The 14467-nt window shown below is 43.0% G+C and overlaps 1 protein-coding gene across 1 annotated transcript in view; it reads left to right on the top strand.

The window, feature by feature from the left end:
* Positions 1-705: 705 nt before the first annotated feature.
* CYRIA (CYFIP related Rac1 interactor A) overlaps positions 706-14467 on the top strand; it is a 55971-nt gene continuing 42209 nt past the window's right edge. The window contains exon 1 of the mRNA XM_050972575.1: positions 706-822. The gene's annotated coding sequence lies outside the window, so the exon portion shown is untranslated. The remainder of the gene's footprint in view (positions 823-14467) is intronic.

The raw sequence follows: 14467 nt of genomic DNA, 5'->3' as shown, positions 1-14467 counted from the left end.
ACTTCTAATATTGTCACTTTTTGTTTTGTTTTTCTTTTCTTGCTTTCTCACTGTAAATGACGCACAGACTGGCTTTTGGGGAAGGGGGAAACCAAGCGCTGCACAGCCATTCTGGCGACTTTAACCTCATTTAACCCTCAGCACAGCAAGAGGAAGTACAAAGTATTTTCACGAGCTGTGAATGGGCTCAGATCTGGTTTTGACGTCTTGAGGAAGCGCTGCCTTCTGCAAAGCCAGAAACACAAAAAAAATGTATGTGAAGCTCCAAACTCCAGGGTTCAGAGTCGCAGAACCACACAGAAACCCTCCCGTCCCACTTCCCCCCACATCACAACAGAGGCCACGGGCGAGAGGGGGATGGGATCCCTGCCTAACGGGGAGGGTCCGGGGAAGCGCCAATGTCCCCGGGCGCGGCGCAGCGCGGGTGACAGTCACACGCACCCCTGCCCCGATTCCGCCGAGCGGACAGCCCAGCGCCCCGACCCGCCGGCGGGGGAGCCAGGGGGTCCGCGCGTACCATCTGCACGGGGTGGGAGACCCATCCCTATCCCTATCCCCATCCCATCCCCATCCCCATCCCCATCCCCATCCCCATCGGAGGGCGCCTTACCCCGCGGCGGCGGGAGGCGGGTCTGGGGGAGCCGCGCCCGGGGCGGCCGCCGGCGGGAGCCGCACGCAGCCACCGCGGGGCGGGGCGGGTCTGCCAGCGTCGCGCTGGGCCGGGCGGGCTGGGCCGCGCCGCAACGCCGGCGGCTGATTTGGAGGCAGCGGCGGGGGATGGACGAGGGTACCTGCGGCGGCCAGCGGCGACGGGCGGCTCAGGTAAGAGCGGGGAGGCACGGCGGAGCCCGGGGCTGCGCTGGGTGGGGGCTGAGCCGCCTCTGCTGCTCCTTCTCTCGGCGCCCCTGCATCGCGGCGGGGCGGGGACGGCGCGCTGCAGCTCCGGAGTCTCCCCACTCCCCTCGCCCTCTGAGCCTCCTCAGCCGCCTTTGTGCCCGATCCCCGGCCCCCAGGCGCCCTCCCCGAGGTGCCCCTGCCCCTCGCACCGGGGGGGCTGCGGGCGGTGGCGGGAGGGACCCGGAGGGACACGGCCAACTGTTGCCTGTGAAGCGCCGGCCCCTGAGCGCTGCCAGCGGCCCCGGGCGGTGAGCGCCGTGGGCTGGCTTCGCCCCAGCCCCGCCTGGAGAGGCATCGGGTGCGGTGTGAGCCCGAGCGGAGGTTCCCGGTTGGCCTCGCCGAGCCGGGAAGACGCTGCACCGGCCACTGGGCTCTCCCGGTGGAAGTCTCCGGATTTTCTCTGCCGGCCGGTGGGTGCCGGAGCCGCCGCGGCTGCAGGGATGAGCAGCGCCGGTGCGGAGCCGGCCGTGCCCGCGGCAGGGCCCGGGGAGCCCGGCGGAGCTCAGCGCTGGCCCGGGCTGTCGGTCAGACAGCGCGTCCCTGTGCCTGCCTGGACTGGGTTGGGTGGGGGGGGGGGGCAAAGGGAGATTAAGCTTCAAACTTTGATTATACCGAAAACTTTCTATTCCAGCTGCTGGTGATTGCAGGGTGCCATAAGCGTGGTGTTTCCAGAGAGATGTACCTAGACAGGAGATGAAAGACAGGCTCTGTAATGCTGCATTCATCTCGTTTAAATCGCTGTCCATGTTGGGAGGTGTTACAGCGAACAGATAGCACGCTTGTATCTATTATTCCTATTATTATTTTTCTCCTCATTTGATTCCAAGACCGTTTGGTTTTATTTATATTTATCTGGGTTTTGTTTTGCTAAGATCTTAGTAATACGTTGTGCTACTGTGTAAAATCGAACGCTCCGTAATTCACTGGCAACACAGAGAGGCTCTTAACTGCACAGGCTTTCAGTGGTGCTGCTAATAACTTGCCGAGGGTGGTGATGTGAGTTGATTTCCAGCCTGTTCCTGGTCTCTAATTGCCATACAGACCATCTTTACCCTGTGTTTTGTTACGAGTTCTAAAGTCAGTTTAAATGTGTTTGAGGAAAGGGTAGGTTAAGAGGGACAGAGATATCTTTGCTTTACTTCTTCTGTTTTGATCATCTGCAAGGCCATAAAAAATTAAAATTACTTTGGCAGTGAACTCTTGGGGGGGGGAGATTTGGAATTAAATGCTGTCGTGACATGAGGTTGCCTTGTGGGCAAAGATTTTCACATGCTCAGCACAGCTCTACAGAAATACTCCAACTCCTGTTACACAGGGAAGAACTGAGCTGATACTTCCTTTTTCTCTGTTATGGAAACTTTCATATTTCTATAACATGTAAGGAAGACTGTTACATCAGCAATGTACTTTTTAAAAGTAATTTTAAAAACAAACCTTGTAATTTCTCGCATTTAAATCTATTTTCTCCTCCCCTGTAGTGCCCCAAATCCTCCATCTCACCAGGCCCAAATTAAAAATTAATGATAAAGTCCTACTGTTTCCTATGATAGACTTTAAAAAAAAAGTTTTAATGAAAATAAATTACACATTATGGGAACATCGTGAAAGGTTTGACTTAAGCAACCAAGAATAAAATTCTAATAGTTTTATTCTTCAGCTTAAACTGCTGTAGTACAGTTTAACCACTGGTCTTTAAAGTTTCACTTAATGTAAACTATGGCAAGTATAAGCAAGGCTTTCTGAGTTACTTGTATGGTTTCTCAAAGACTGTGCAATATTTTACTGTATTCTGTTCTGTACTTCTTCAGTACTCTCCTGTGCTGCTTTTGCAGTGATGCTTTGTTTTTTTCCCCCAAGAACTTCTGCTCTTTATTAAAAACTGAAAATAAACAAACCACAAGTGATTGAAAAGACAGTGTATACCAGTAATTGGAATAAAACCCCCTTGATTAAGTCAGAAAGGAAAAATGGTGATCATTTTGGCTACTATTGCATAATTACTGTCGTCAGATGTCATTTAGCCATGACAGTGAGTCTATTAGTGAATTTTACAGTGCTGAGAAGATAATTCATTGTTAGTGTGCTTAGCTTGTCCTCATGACATCACTTTTGACGCTGTTTTGTCAGGCTGAAATATCTTGTCCTCAGCAGTATGGCAGCCTTACAAATGCAGTGAGGATTTGCATGTGCAGTATGTTGCAGATTTCCACATTGTGTGATATACAAAATGAGCTTAAATGCTATGTGTTATTTAGATGAATAATCATTCCTGTACTTTGACAGAAATAATATTTTGTAGGTGTACAGGTACTATGAGAAAGATCTCTTTATCATATTTTTATCTACTTGTAAATGCCATTCTAATTAGTTTTTGGAGAAACTGTAGAATATTTTTGTGGAATTACTGGCATTCTTGAGCACTAGATGTATATTACATGCAGTAGCGCATGAACTTAATCATTCAATTCACATTTATTTTTATTATTCATTCACAACCAGAAAAATGCTATTCTATATCTAAGCCCTGTATATGATCCAGACATCATTAAGTCTCCTGTTAAAATCCCTGGAGACAAACAGGGTATTTTATTGGGACCTATAATGTCAGTGGGTAGGGGTGTATGGATGCTAGCAATATATGTTAATTTGAAGCAGCCAAACATCTTAGTGTTTTCTCTGTACTGAATTCAGTATGTATTTGGATCCATTTCAGTATTATCAATCATTCTTTTAGCAGTGCTTTCTACTCATGTTATCTAGGAATGCAAAACAGTAACACTAAATCAGAGAAAACAGTTTGAGAGGCATGAATTAAAATATTTAATATATGGGGCAGTTTGAGAGCTGCAAAAAAATGCAGTCATAAATTTGAATTTTGTTGTTTAAATTAAAATTGTAATAGAAGCTGCTCTGCACTCGTGTGAATGATGACAAGAGCAATCTGAATGATTTGAGCTGTACAGGTCCTAATTGTTATGAAGTACCAGGAATTTACCATTCTTCTACTTATACAATATTCCAATTCCTGCTTCCAATTAAAATGAAAAATGTGTCTTATTTTCTGTCTTTATATACTGCTCAATACAAGTTCTTGATTTAAACTGGTAGCAGCAGTTGATCCTACAGAAAAAAATAACAGTAATAGGTACAGTACATAGCCTTTCAGGACTGACCCAGTGCAGCACTGACACACAAGTGCTTGAAAGTTTTTTATTTAGTATTGGAGGTTTAAAATGTTTAGAAATTATGCCAACATGAAGATATCAACCATGAGATTTAGTTAAACATCACTCAGCCTTAACTCAGGAATGGTTACTTTGGCATGCTAACAACTGAAATACTCTTGTCTAATTTATGAACTTGTCAATAGACTAGAAAACCAGTGCTCTGAGGGACTTCTTTGTGCATATTACCTTTTTTTTTTTCTCCTGTCCATGACAGTACTTCTGTAGAGCTTTTCATTGTGGATGGGTTGTCAGATTTCAACAACATGGTTTGGAAGACCAGCAGTGCAAAAGGTGAAGCTAATGCATAGGTCCTAGTCTTATCTTTGAGTAAATCTGTGTAAGGAATTTGCAATGTTTATAATGAGTGAAACATTCATTTTGAAGGTTCCAGTAGCAGTGCAGCTTGTGGTGTTAAGTGTGCCTATCCAAAGTGCTAGTCTGGTTTGATTCAAGTCTTGGTGATGTGATTAATGAACCTGTGTTCCTCAGGTCTGGTGAAGATCATCTGTAACATCCATTCAGCATGGGAGTTGTCGTGACTAGAATATGGCATGGAGCATACTGAAACCTTCAGTTTGATCCCGTTTGTCTGTGATGAGCTCGGGAGGACAGAGTGCAAGTTTGCACAATATAAAAACACTGTGGAGGTGGTCTGGTGTTTTGGTGTCTTTAAGGGAATGTGTAGACTTAAACTGACATTTTAGCTAAAAGTCATTCTGTACTGTCCTGTATCTCTCTGATACACATAGGTTTAACTTAAAGTTTAAATAGTTGTTAGAAGCTTTCTTATATATAATTTATGGGATTTCTCAAGGGGGGAGGGAATTCTTCTCTCTGCTGTATTACTGCCTGAGTTCATAAATTATTTGAGTGGCCTATTTTACAACTAGATGCCTCAAAGCTGAGGTTGATGGTCCTAAACCCCATGTCTGAAAGCACACTTTTCTATATTTTTTACTGTGAAGAAAATGAGATGCACAGGGCTTCTGTTCTGCATCCATATTAACCACTGAGACTGTTCTGGAGAGTGGAATCATCTCTCCTGCCTCACTGCCTTTGGCATCCAGAGATGGGAATGTTCCCTCAGGATTAGAAAAGCTTGTTTTGCTAAGAAATAAGTGTAATCTATTTATTCAAACTTGAGTAAAAGCATTTGTAATTATGTTCATCTCTCTTCTCTTCATGTTTTATGGTGCATTAGTTGCATCCGACATTCATCAAGTGTGACACTTTATTCTCTGTCCTTTTTAGCTTTAAGTACCTTGAGCTCACATCACCCTCTTCCCAAGAGACTGAAACAAGCAGAGTGTCATAAGCTGTCCTTTATTTCACCTGCAACCTTTGGGAAAAAACAAAAACAAAAAACAACAAAACAGTAATTAGGCCAGAGGCCTAAACTCCTGCCCTGTGATTAAGGCATTTAGGTGAGAGAAATCTGGTTTTTATAGGCGTTTCATTCTTTTACCCTGTAAATATTTTTCCATTTCATAACTTCTTCAGGAATAGTCTTAGGACAGACAATAGCCTGTGGTTTAGCCTGCACTACCCTGGTGTGCAGAGATGTGGTTGGGAGGCAGTCTCTCAACCTGAAAGGAGCCTACCACCCACTTCTACTTCCTCTGTGGCTGCTTTCCTGATGCTTTTAAATAGCTCCATGGTGCTTGAGGGCATGCTCCTGCCCTCTCATCCGAAACTTCAAAATTGCATGACTCCTTTCCTCAGGAGCTTGTTAAAGGAATGTATCTTGCTTCTAGAGAGGCCTGAGGGTTTTATAACCCTTTTTAATAACATAGGTACCTCTTGAGCTTCCAGGAATAGGTGACATCAGTTTAAGGTACAGCCTTCACAACTTCCTTACCTATTAGGTTAGGTGGCTTCCGGCTTGCTATCCCAGTTATCTTGCTTTCCCTTCTGAACCCACATTTTTTGCAGCCATGCTCAAAATTCTCTTGTGAGTCCAATTTGGGTTTCTAGACTTATATGGATAAGTAAATCTAGGAAGAGTGTAGATTTTGAAGGGATGAAGGCCAGGCTTTGGCAAGACTGAGGACTTCTGGAGAAAGTCTTTCTTTTGGTTTTAGGATGCAGTTTGAGTCTGGTTTGATTCAGTTATCCAGTGTAATTTTTTTTTCCTGGATGAGATATTTTGCAACACTTGTTGCATCTATACTTGGTTAGCAGGCGCAAGGAGGCCAGAAGACCCATGTCCTCCATAGACCCATGTCCTGGAGCACCTGCTGGGATATTTCAGGACAGCTCAGTGTTACTTTCCTCTACTACTGAACTGAGCCCTGTAGTGTCCTAAGACTATTGTTGCTTAAGCTGTATGTGGTTATTCTGGGAAGTGGGAGGAAAGGGTTGTTTTCATATTTTTCAAAGATATTTCAGAGCAAACCTAGTTTCTGTTTAATTTTCTTTATTGTGAATGTATTTAATACCTAGCTTGATCATTATAATTTTCATTTTGTTGCTGCTCCACATTAAATCTGGAAGGTTAGCTTGAATTAATGGCTTTCTGGGAAGAGGAGAGAAAGTTCATCTTCTGGTTTCTCTCATGCATGTTAATAATGGTGTGGAGCTCTGGGTCAAAAATTCGTTACTATTTTTTAGCTGTTATCAAAATGCTGAGTGATGGTGCCACTTAGAGAGCAGAATTGGTTTTGGAGAAGAAGGAAAATTCTCTCTGGTAACTGATCCTTATAATTTTATCTCCAGTAAATTGATTCCAGAATTGTATTTAAATAGCCTCCATGGGAGACATGCAGTATTATTTATTTGGTGTGGGTGATCTGTTGGTCCTAATTTTTCAGAGGGGATTGCTATAATACTGTTTAAACTGAGGAGGGAAGCAATGACAAGGGGAAAATTCGATAACATTTCTCAGAGTTGTTGAGATCTGTTTAGATTTGAGAAGGCTAGATTGTTGAATTTGTTATGCTTTATTTCCAGGAACAGTCTAATTTTATCTCAGTTGTACTTTGTCCCACCCACATACACACAGTCTGTACTGTATTGCTCTGTAATTGCAGTATTTTGCTTCAAGGATCATCTGTAGGCAGTTGGTGACTTCATCAAATACAGATTTCATGATGGACGTTGGCATCTTTAGAAGCTTCTGGAAATAAGTCTGTAATCCTCTCCCTAGGAATTGGGATGGTGGCAGAGGAAATGGGTTCTGATATTTTGTAACTCTTTTCCTTATTTTTTTTATTACTAAAGCATAAAAGCCCTGTAGGACTGACTGGAATGCTTCCCTCTCCCAAGGCTGTTCTGCAGCAGGGCTCTGTAATACCAATTACTGCAGGGGTGGTTTTGCTGTTCCAGATGAGATCATGATGGGGGTGCTGGAAAATGAATCTCCCTCAAAATGTGTTTTATGCTCTGAATACATTAGAGACTGTGTTATTATAGTGCAATATTTAGGTCTTTGGGGTTTATGTTATTAGTTAGTGAAGGTGTTAAAAAATCCTCTCAGAATTTTTTATCAATGTCTCTTGTATTCAACAGGAAAACAAAATATTTCCTGATCTTGGAGTATTTTGGGACTGTATTGCCTGTAGAACTGATTTGTATTTCTATAGCTAGAAAATCTTCCTGCTTTTATTTCTTTTATTTTTTCCCTGAAAGACAAGGACAGAGCACACATATTAGAGGTCCTAGATGTATAGGTAATATGTTTGTCCAGTTTGATACTGTGAGACAGAAAATGATTGGGGTCTGACTGCTTATGCCTTTGTTTTACAGAGGTTTTGATTCATTAAGGCACAGACAGTATCATGTTGTCCTTTACTGAACTAGAAGTAAAACTGCCAAAAAAAATCCCCTTTTGTTCTGCTGCTGAGGAACACTGTGGGCTGCCAAATCCTGACAGTCTGAGTCACCACAATTGTAATAAAGTGTTTGTACTTTGTCGGTTGCTGTTATTCAGTGTCTTCTATTCATAAGGCAAAGGGACACCTACAGATTTTAAATACTACTTTTTAAAGGAATAGTCAGTGTTTATAAAGAAATAACATTTGTCAATAGAGAATTGAATACACTATAGTAACACTTGAAAGCTTCTAAGGAGTAAATAATTAATCTTTAACAATAAGAAATATATACATATATTTAACAAATTCCCTGTTTCATGCAAGAGCAGTGCTAGACTTCAAAAAATGATGGGATTATTTTAAACTCCTTACTGAACTCTGTTGTTTTGGCCATCTGATCTGACCTGATAATGATCTGATAACCACTGCTTCCTTCCTAAAAAAAAAAGCTAAAAAAAAAAAGCCACCCAAAAGTTTTAAGGACAGGGCCTCTGACCCTGGAAATGCTTATCTACATTTTAGCTTTGAAGTGTGTGGGCTGTGACCCAGCAAGCCTAGCTCATGTAATTGAATTCAGTTGTTTTCAGCATCACTTCCAAACGAAGTAGTCAAGTTCTAGTAGTCAAATTAAGTTGTAATAGTCACATGTGGAATGAGCATGGATAAAAAGGAGGAGGAAAGCAGGGTGGCTCTGACTCAGTGGTGGTACCTGTAAGGCTGACAGGTGTGTTCCAAGACCCACAGCAGGGTTCTGCCCATGGCCATGTGCACACTGTGGTTCTCTGGCTGAAGGATCCTGCTGCCTGTGCCTGTGTGGGACATGGGAGTACTTATAAGTTCTTGATCCCATCAACTGTTCATCTAGAGGAGGTGGGTTTCCGTATAATTTCTCAATACTGTAGCTGTTTTTATGAATGTGAGTCCTCATATTGTCTAGTATCAGTTATTGAGGCAGAAACAATGATTCCTTTCTTTCCATTGATAAAATAACAATAAGGCTTTTATTCTCGATGCATAGGGAATTTTGTGTGTCATTTACCTTTCCCTACATTGAGCTAATGAATTTTACACAGTTCTCTCTCTCAAAAAAAGGCCAAATTGGCTAAACTGGATTTTATAACTTTCCCCGATTCCATCTTGTAGAGCTGCTGGTGAAAAGGACCAAGGTGGGTGTGGGTGGTAGGCACTGGGGCAGTGTGGAACACATGGAAATTCTTGCTGCAGAAAGTACTATAATTTTAATTGCTGCTTAGTGTCATCCTATCACTGCAGCTGTTTCCCAAAGAAGAGGTTTGCCTGCTATTGACAGGACATTCACAGAAAGGAAGGAGATGGTAGATAAGCAAATGCAAATATATTACATGCCTTCTATCCTTTGGTTTTTAATACATGCTGTGGTGACGAGTTCAGTGTGAAACACTCAGTGACATGTAATTATATATGCATTAAGTGGATGTTGATTCACAGTGTCCCTCTCTGAGAGTACCTATCCATAATGCACTAAGGTAGGGATGTGAGAGGAGTAGCACAGCTCTGAGCTGCTTAATTCATGTGGCACTGCAGTCCTGCTCAGCTGCTGACTTCCTTTATCCTTTTTTTTTGCCCATAAAAGGAGAAAAGTGCTGCCATATGACTCGCTTTAGAGAGAATCACAAGATGAGGTTGGGGCCAGACGGGGGGGAGTAATTCAGGTAGCTTTGTTTCTTGTGCATGATACAAAACATTCTGCTTTTCGTGTTTAATGTGGTATTACTAGCAAAGTATGTGGTAGTATTTCCTTCAACTGTCATTGTAATCAGACATTTAATTCTTAAAATAACTTCTTTTTTTTGTGGGGGGGGGGTTGGTTTGTTTTTGTTTTTCTATGGATGAGAGATTCTGAAGGGAAGGGATGTAAATGAATTTGGAAGGAGATAACTTCAGTTCTTAGGGATTAGGCTGTCCTCCAAACCTGCAGACACTTTCCTGCTGGTTGTTAAGGAATGACTGTATGTGGTATTCTCCCATCTTGTGCCAGTGACTGTAGGTAGGCATGCCTGAATTCATTGCCTAACTTTGCACTGTTAAAAAGCTTCATCTCCAGTTTTTCCAGAAAGCAGACTAATTAGGTGATTCTCTGAAGATTTGCTCAGAGATCAAATCTGGACATCTCTCTGCCTTTTCACGAATTCCTTGAGCTCTCTTACTCTGCAGTCTCTCAGTGACTCTTTTACAATAAAGCAAGAATTGCCTGCCTTCCTTTGACATATTCTGACAAAAAGCACAGCCCTCCCACTGATGAGGGTCACAGTTTCTCCACAGAGCAAAGGCAATTAGCAGCTCTGAATGAGTTCCACCCAGTTTCTGGCATGGGTTACTAGATGGTGTTTGATGGGCTACTGATTCTGCATCAGAGTGCCCAGCAACCATCAGGATGGTCAACTCCCAACCATGCAGTCAGCTAAAGTCCTGTGTGTGTGTTTAAAGCTATCTCTGAGTCGATGATTCACAGTATTGATCAGCTTGGGTTTAGTCAGCCTTGCTGTTCCCTTTATTTACTGATGCTGTGAAGTGATTTGACATGGGAACATACAAATCATCTGTCTCTTCTCGCTCAGTCCAAAACAAGAAGTTTTAGAAATAGCAGCAGAATATCTGTGCAAACCAGACGTTTTTCTTTGACAATTATGGAGATCTTTGACCCAAACATTTACTTTCATATGAAGTGAAGCATTTTGTCAAGGAGTCCAAAGGGAGCTGGAGAAAATTGAGATCTTAGTAATTAACAGTCATATCCTACATTTCCTAACATCACCCTCTTCTAGTATTGCTGTAGGTATGCTGGGGAGAGAGCAAAAGGACCATACTAATTATGGATCTAAAGCAATTTGTTTTTTCTCTAGCTGTTGGGTTTTGGCTTTTTTCTTTTTTTATATCAGAACTAGGATATAGGCCAAGATCTGTGAAAAACAGATGTCTGTCTCATGCCTGCAGTGTTATCATCATTGGGATTTAATAAATTTGTTACTTCACGTATGTGTGTGGGTTTTTATTGTGTTGTAGACTTCTGGTTGTTTTTCTTGAAAGATCTGACAGTTCTATAGTTTGTTGGAGTGATGGTCTTTAGTTGAGTGTTGATGTAATTGTTGAGATGTATTTGTCATCTTTTCATCTCTTTGGAAGACTGAACTTGTACCTGTAGTTAAAGGCACTACAGTTAAAGTATTCATGGGTAAATCAGAGTGTGGGAGTTCATCTGGGACTATTAGGTTGGAGCAGATGGTTATTAGGTAGATTATTGGGTGGACTCACTGTTCCAGATTGGCAGCTGGTATTGCAACAGTTATAAATGGCTGCTCAAGATTTTACAGAGTAATAAGCAGTTTTGTCAATATTGATTGGGTTGACCCTGGTTGGATGGCAGGTGCCCACCAAAGCTGCTCTGTCACTGCTCTCCTCAGCTGGCAGAGAACAGAAAGCATAATGAGAAGCTTGTGGCTTGAGATAAGGGCAGAGAGATAGATCCCTCACCAGTGACTGTCCTAGGCAAAACAGACTTCACCTGGGGAAATAAGTTTAACTTATTACCAGTCATATCAGAGTAGGATATTGAGAAATAAACCCAAATCTTAAAACACCTTCTTCCCAGCCCACTCTTCTTCCTGTGCTCAACTTCACTGTCAATTTTTCTACTTCTTTCTCTCAAAAATGAGAGAAGTAGTATAACAGAGGCTGCAGTTAGTTCAGCCCACCTCTGCCACTCCTTCCTCCTGACATTCTTTCTCTTCTCCAGCATGGGCCCCCTCCCACAAGGGACAGTTCTTCATAAACTTTTCTAATGTGAGTCTTTCCCATGGCCTGCAGTTTTTCATGAAGTGCTCCAATGTGAAGCCCCCCAAGGGATGCAGTCCCTCAGGGACAGGCTGGTCCAGCATGGGTCCCCCATGGGGTCACAAACCTCCTCCAGTGTGGGCTCCTCTCTCCATAGGCCACAGGTCCTGCCAGGAGTCTGTTCCAGGGTGGGCTTCCCACAAGGTCACAGCCTCCTTCAGACACCCCCAGCTCTACTGTGGGGTCCTCCATGGGCTGCATGTGGATCTCTGCTCCCCCATGGTCTTTCATGGGCTCTGGGGGCACAGCTACCTCACCATGGGACTTGCAGGCAATCTCTGCACCAGGGACTTGCAGGCAATCTCTGCTCCAGCACCTGGATCACCTCCTGCCCTTCCTTCTGCACTGGCCTTGGGTCTGCAGGGCTGTTGTGCTCAGGCTCTCACTTTCTCTTCAGCTGCTCTTCTGTAGCAGATTTTTCCCCTTCTGAACTCAGTTATCCCAGAGACGCTGCCACCATCACTGATGGGGTCGGCCTTGGCCAGTGGTAAGTTGTATCATCCCATCCCGTTCCCCTTCACTGCCCTCCCCACTACCAAAACCTGGCCACAGAAACCTAATACACAGTGCCACTGCACTTAAGGTTCCAAGGAGAGGAGTTGGCACTGAAGATGATAATTGGTGGGTCAGCAGTTGTGAAAGGGTTGAATGTTTTTGTATTGTCACAATGATTTTTCAGTCCCCTATGACACTGAATAATCACATCTGTACAAAGTTTGACACACAGTAATTCTTGCCAAGTACAATATTTACATCCATATTTGCACCACTGTAGTTGTGTTTTCCTTTGGAAAGTTTTATATACCTCTCTTGTCTTTGCAACAACTTCTTGCTTGTGTTCCTTTTTGTGCAAAATAAGGGTAAATGTTTTCAATTCGGGTTGCATGAATATTTTTAAAGTAATTAATTTGGGAATTCTGACTTAAATGTAAGAAAACAAATTTGTAAAGACAAATATAACTTTGTGAATTACTGAAATAAACCCACAGATTTGTTCCTAAAATGCTGATCTTGTAAGATGAATTTCTTCCTTGCCCCTCACTCCTATGTAGGTGAAGTTTGGAGAAGCAGAATCTCAGCTGTGCATTGGAATGCAGTTGATAGAGCTATGCCCATTTTATACCAGCTGACAATCAGGGCTAATGTTGTACTGGCAGCAGTCCAGGCTTGCCAAAATTAAGAAATCAGATGCTCGTGTTCAGTCCATCTGAACACATTAAAAAGCTCCAAAACCTAGAGAGTGCAAATTTTCACATGTGCTGCATATGATACTCATGGAAACACAAATGCTCAGATGTTACATGATTTTGTGGTTCTGTTCCCCTGATTTGAAAGCAACAGCCACCTAAGCAAGGGTGATCTGTTAATTCTGAAATGCATTTGGCTGGTTATGGAATTAACTTCTAAAAATGATGTTCACCAGAAGCAACTGAGTACTGTATTTGTGATGCATGTTCATAGCAGGAACTAAATAAGGACTGGGTATGGCATGCAGCTCTACTGTTACATTTTTAGTCCTGCTCATGACACAGTTTTGTTCTATGCCAAGTAACACTCTCCCAGATAATGCCCAAGCATAGTTCTGGGGTTGGGAGAGACGATGGACTGTTTCCAAAAGCCTGTTTGGATCTGGCTGGGCTGTATGGAGGAATAGGATTTTAGTTGTCCAGCTACAAACTGTAACGTGTTTGCTGGTTCCAAGCCCAGAGCATGGCTCTGTGCCCTGGTCTGTTTTATTTTTTGACATATATGTGGCCACAGATCCTGCTTTCCAGGGATCTGGAATTCAGCAGCTTCTTTGGGGAGGCCGTAGCAGCATTGTCAATTCATGCTTAGGAAGGTAGAAGAACAATTCTTTCAAGCCTGAAAGTGAGAAGCTCTGCCTGGGAAGCTGGAAAAATGAGCCAGACCAACTTAAAATCATGGAATAATTGAGTTTCATATTTCTTTTATAAGACAAGCCCCAGAGAATACACAAGTATAATTAGCCATTTTGAAAGCACTTGTTTAAATAAATAAATAAATAAATAAATAAATATATATATATATATATATATATATATTTGAAGAATTATGGCCTGGCATTTTAAATCAAAATGAATAACCTGAGTATTAAGCAGATGGCATCTACAATGTCCTCAACCAGAGGCCGTGTATCCTGGCAGTAGAGTAAAACTCATCCCTAACCTAAGCTTTGCTTTCTGTTAGCTAAAGGAGCAGTGCTAGAGCTAGTGCTAGTGCAAACCAGAGTTGTCATGATCATTAGCTTTTCCCTGGAGAATCCCTGTCTTCAGCAGATGTCTTGGCCCTCTTCTAATTGTCTGTTTGCCTCCTGTCTGGGAGGTGCAAGTCTAACCTTATATTTAGCAAAAACTGTAGGGTGTGAAGTTTTGTGGGTGTTTTTTTTTCTTTAAGCAGTGTTAAAGCTATTAGCATCCTAATGACTTAACAGTGTCTGGTCCGACAGACACCTCGCGGGTTGACTCGAGTCCGTGGGGCTCAGCCATCTGTCTCACCACCTCGCTTCTACAGGACATGAGGAATAGCTGTTGGGATGGCATTGGCATCTTGGTAACCTTGTCATGTGTTCCTCCACCTGGCTGTGGTCCAGCGATCAGAAACTGACCTCCCAGTCCCCACACGGACAGTGCCATTCCTGGG

This window comes from Serinus canaria, chromosome 3, assembly GCF_022539315.1.
Source record: "Serinus canaria isolate serCan28SL12 chromosome 3, serCan2020, whole genome shotgun sequence".
Taxonomy (NCBI): domain Eukaryota; kingdom Metazoa; phylum Chordata; class Aves; order Passeriformes; family Fringillidae; genus Serinus; species Serinus canaria.
Note: the sequence above shows the minus strand (reverse complement) of the source record. Positions and strands in the feature narration are given on the sequence as shown.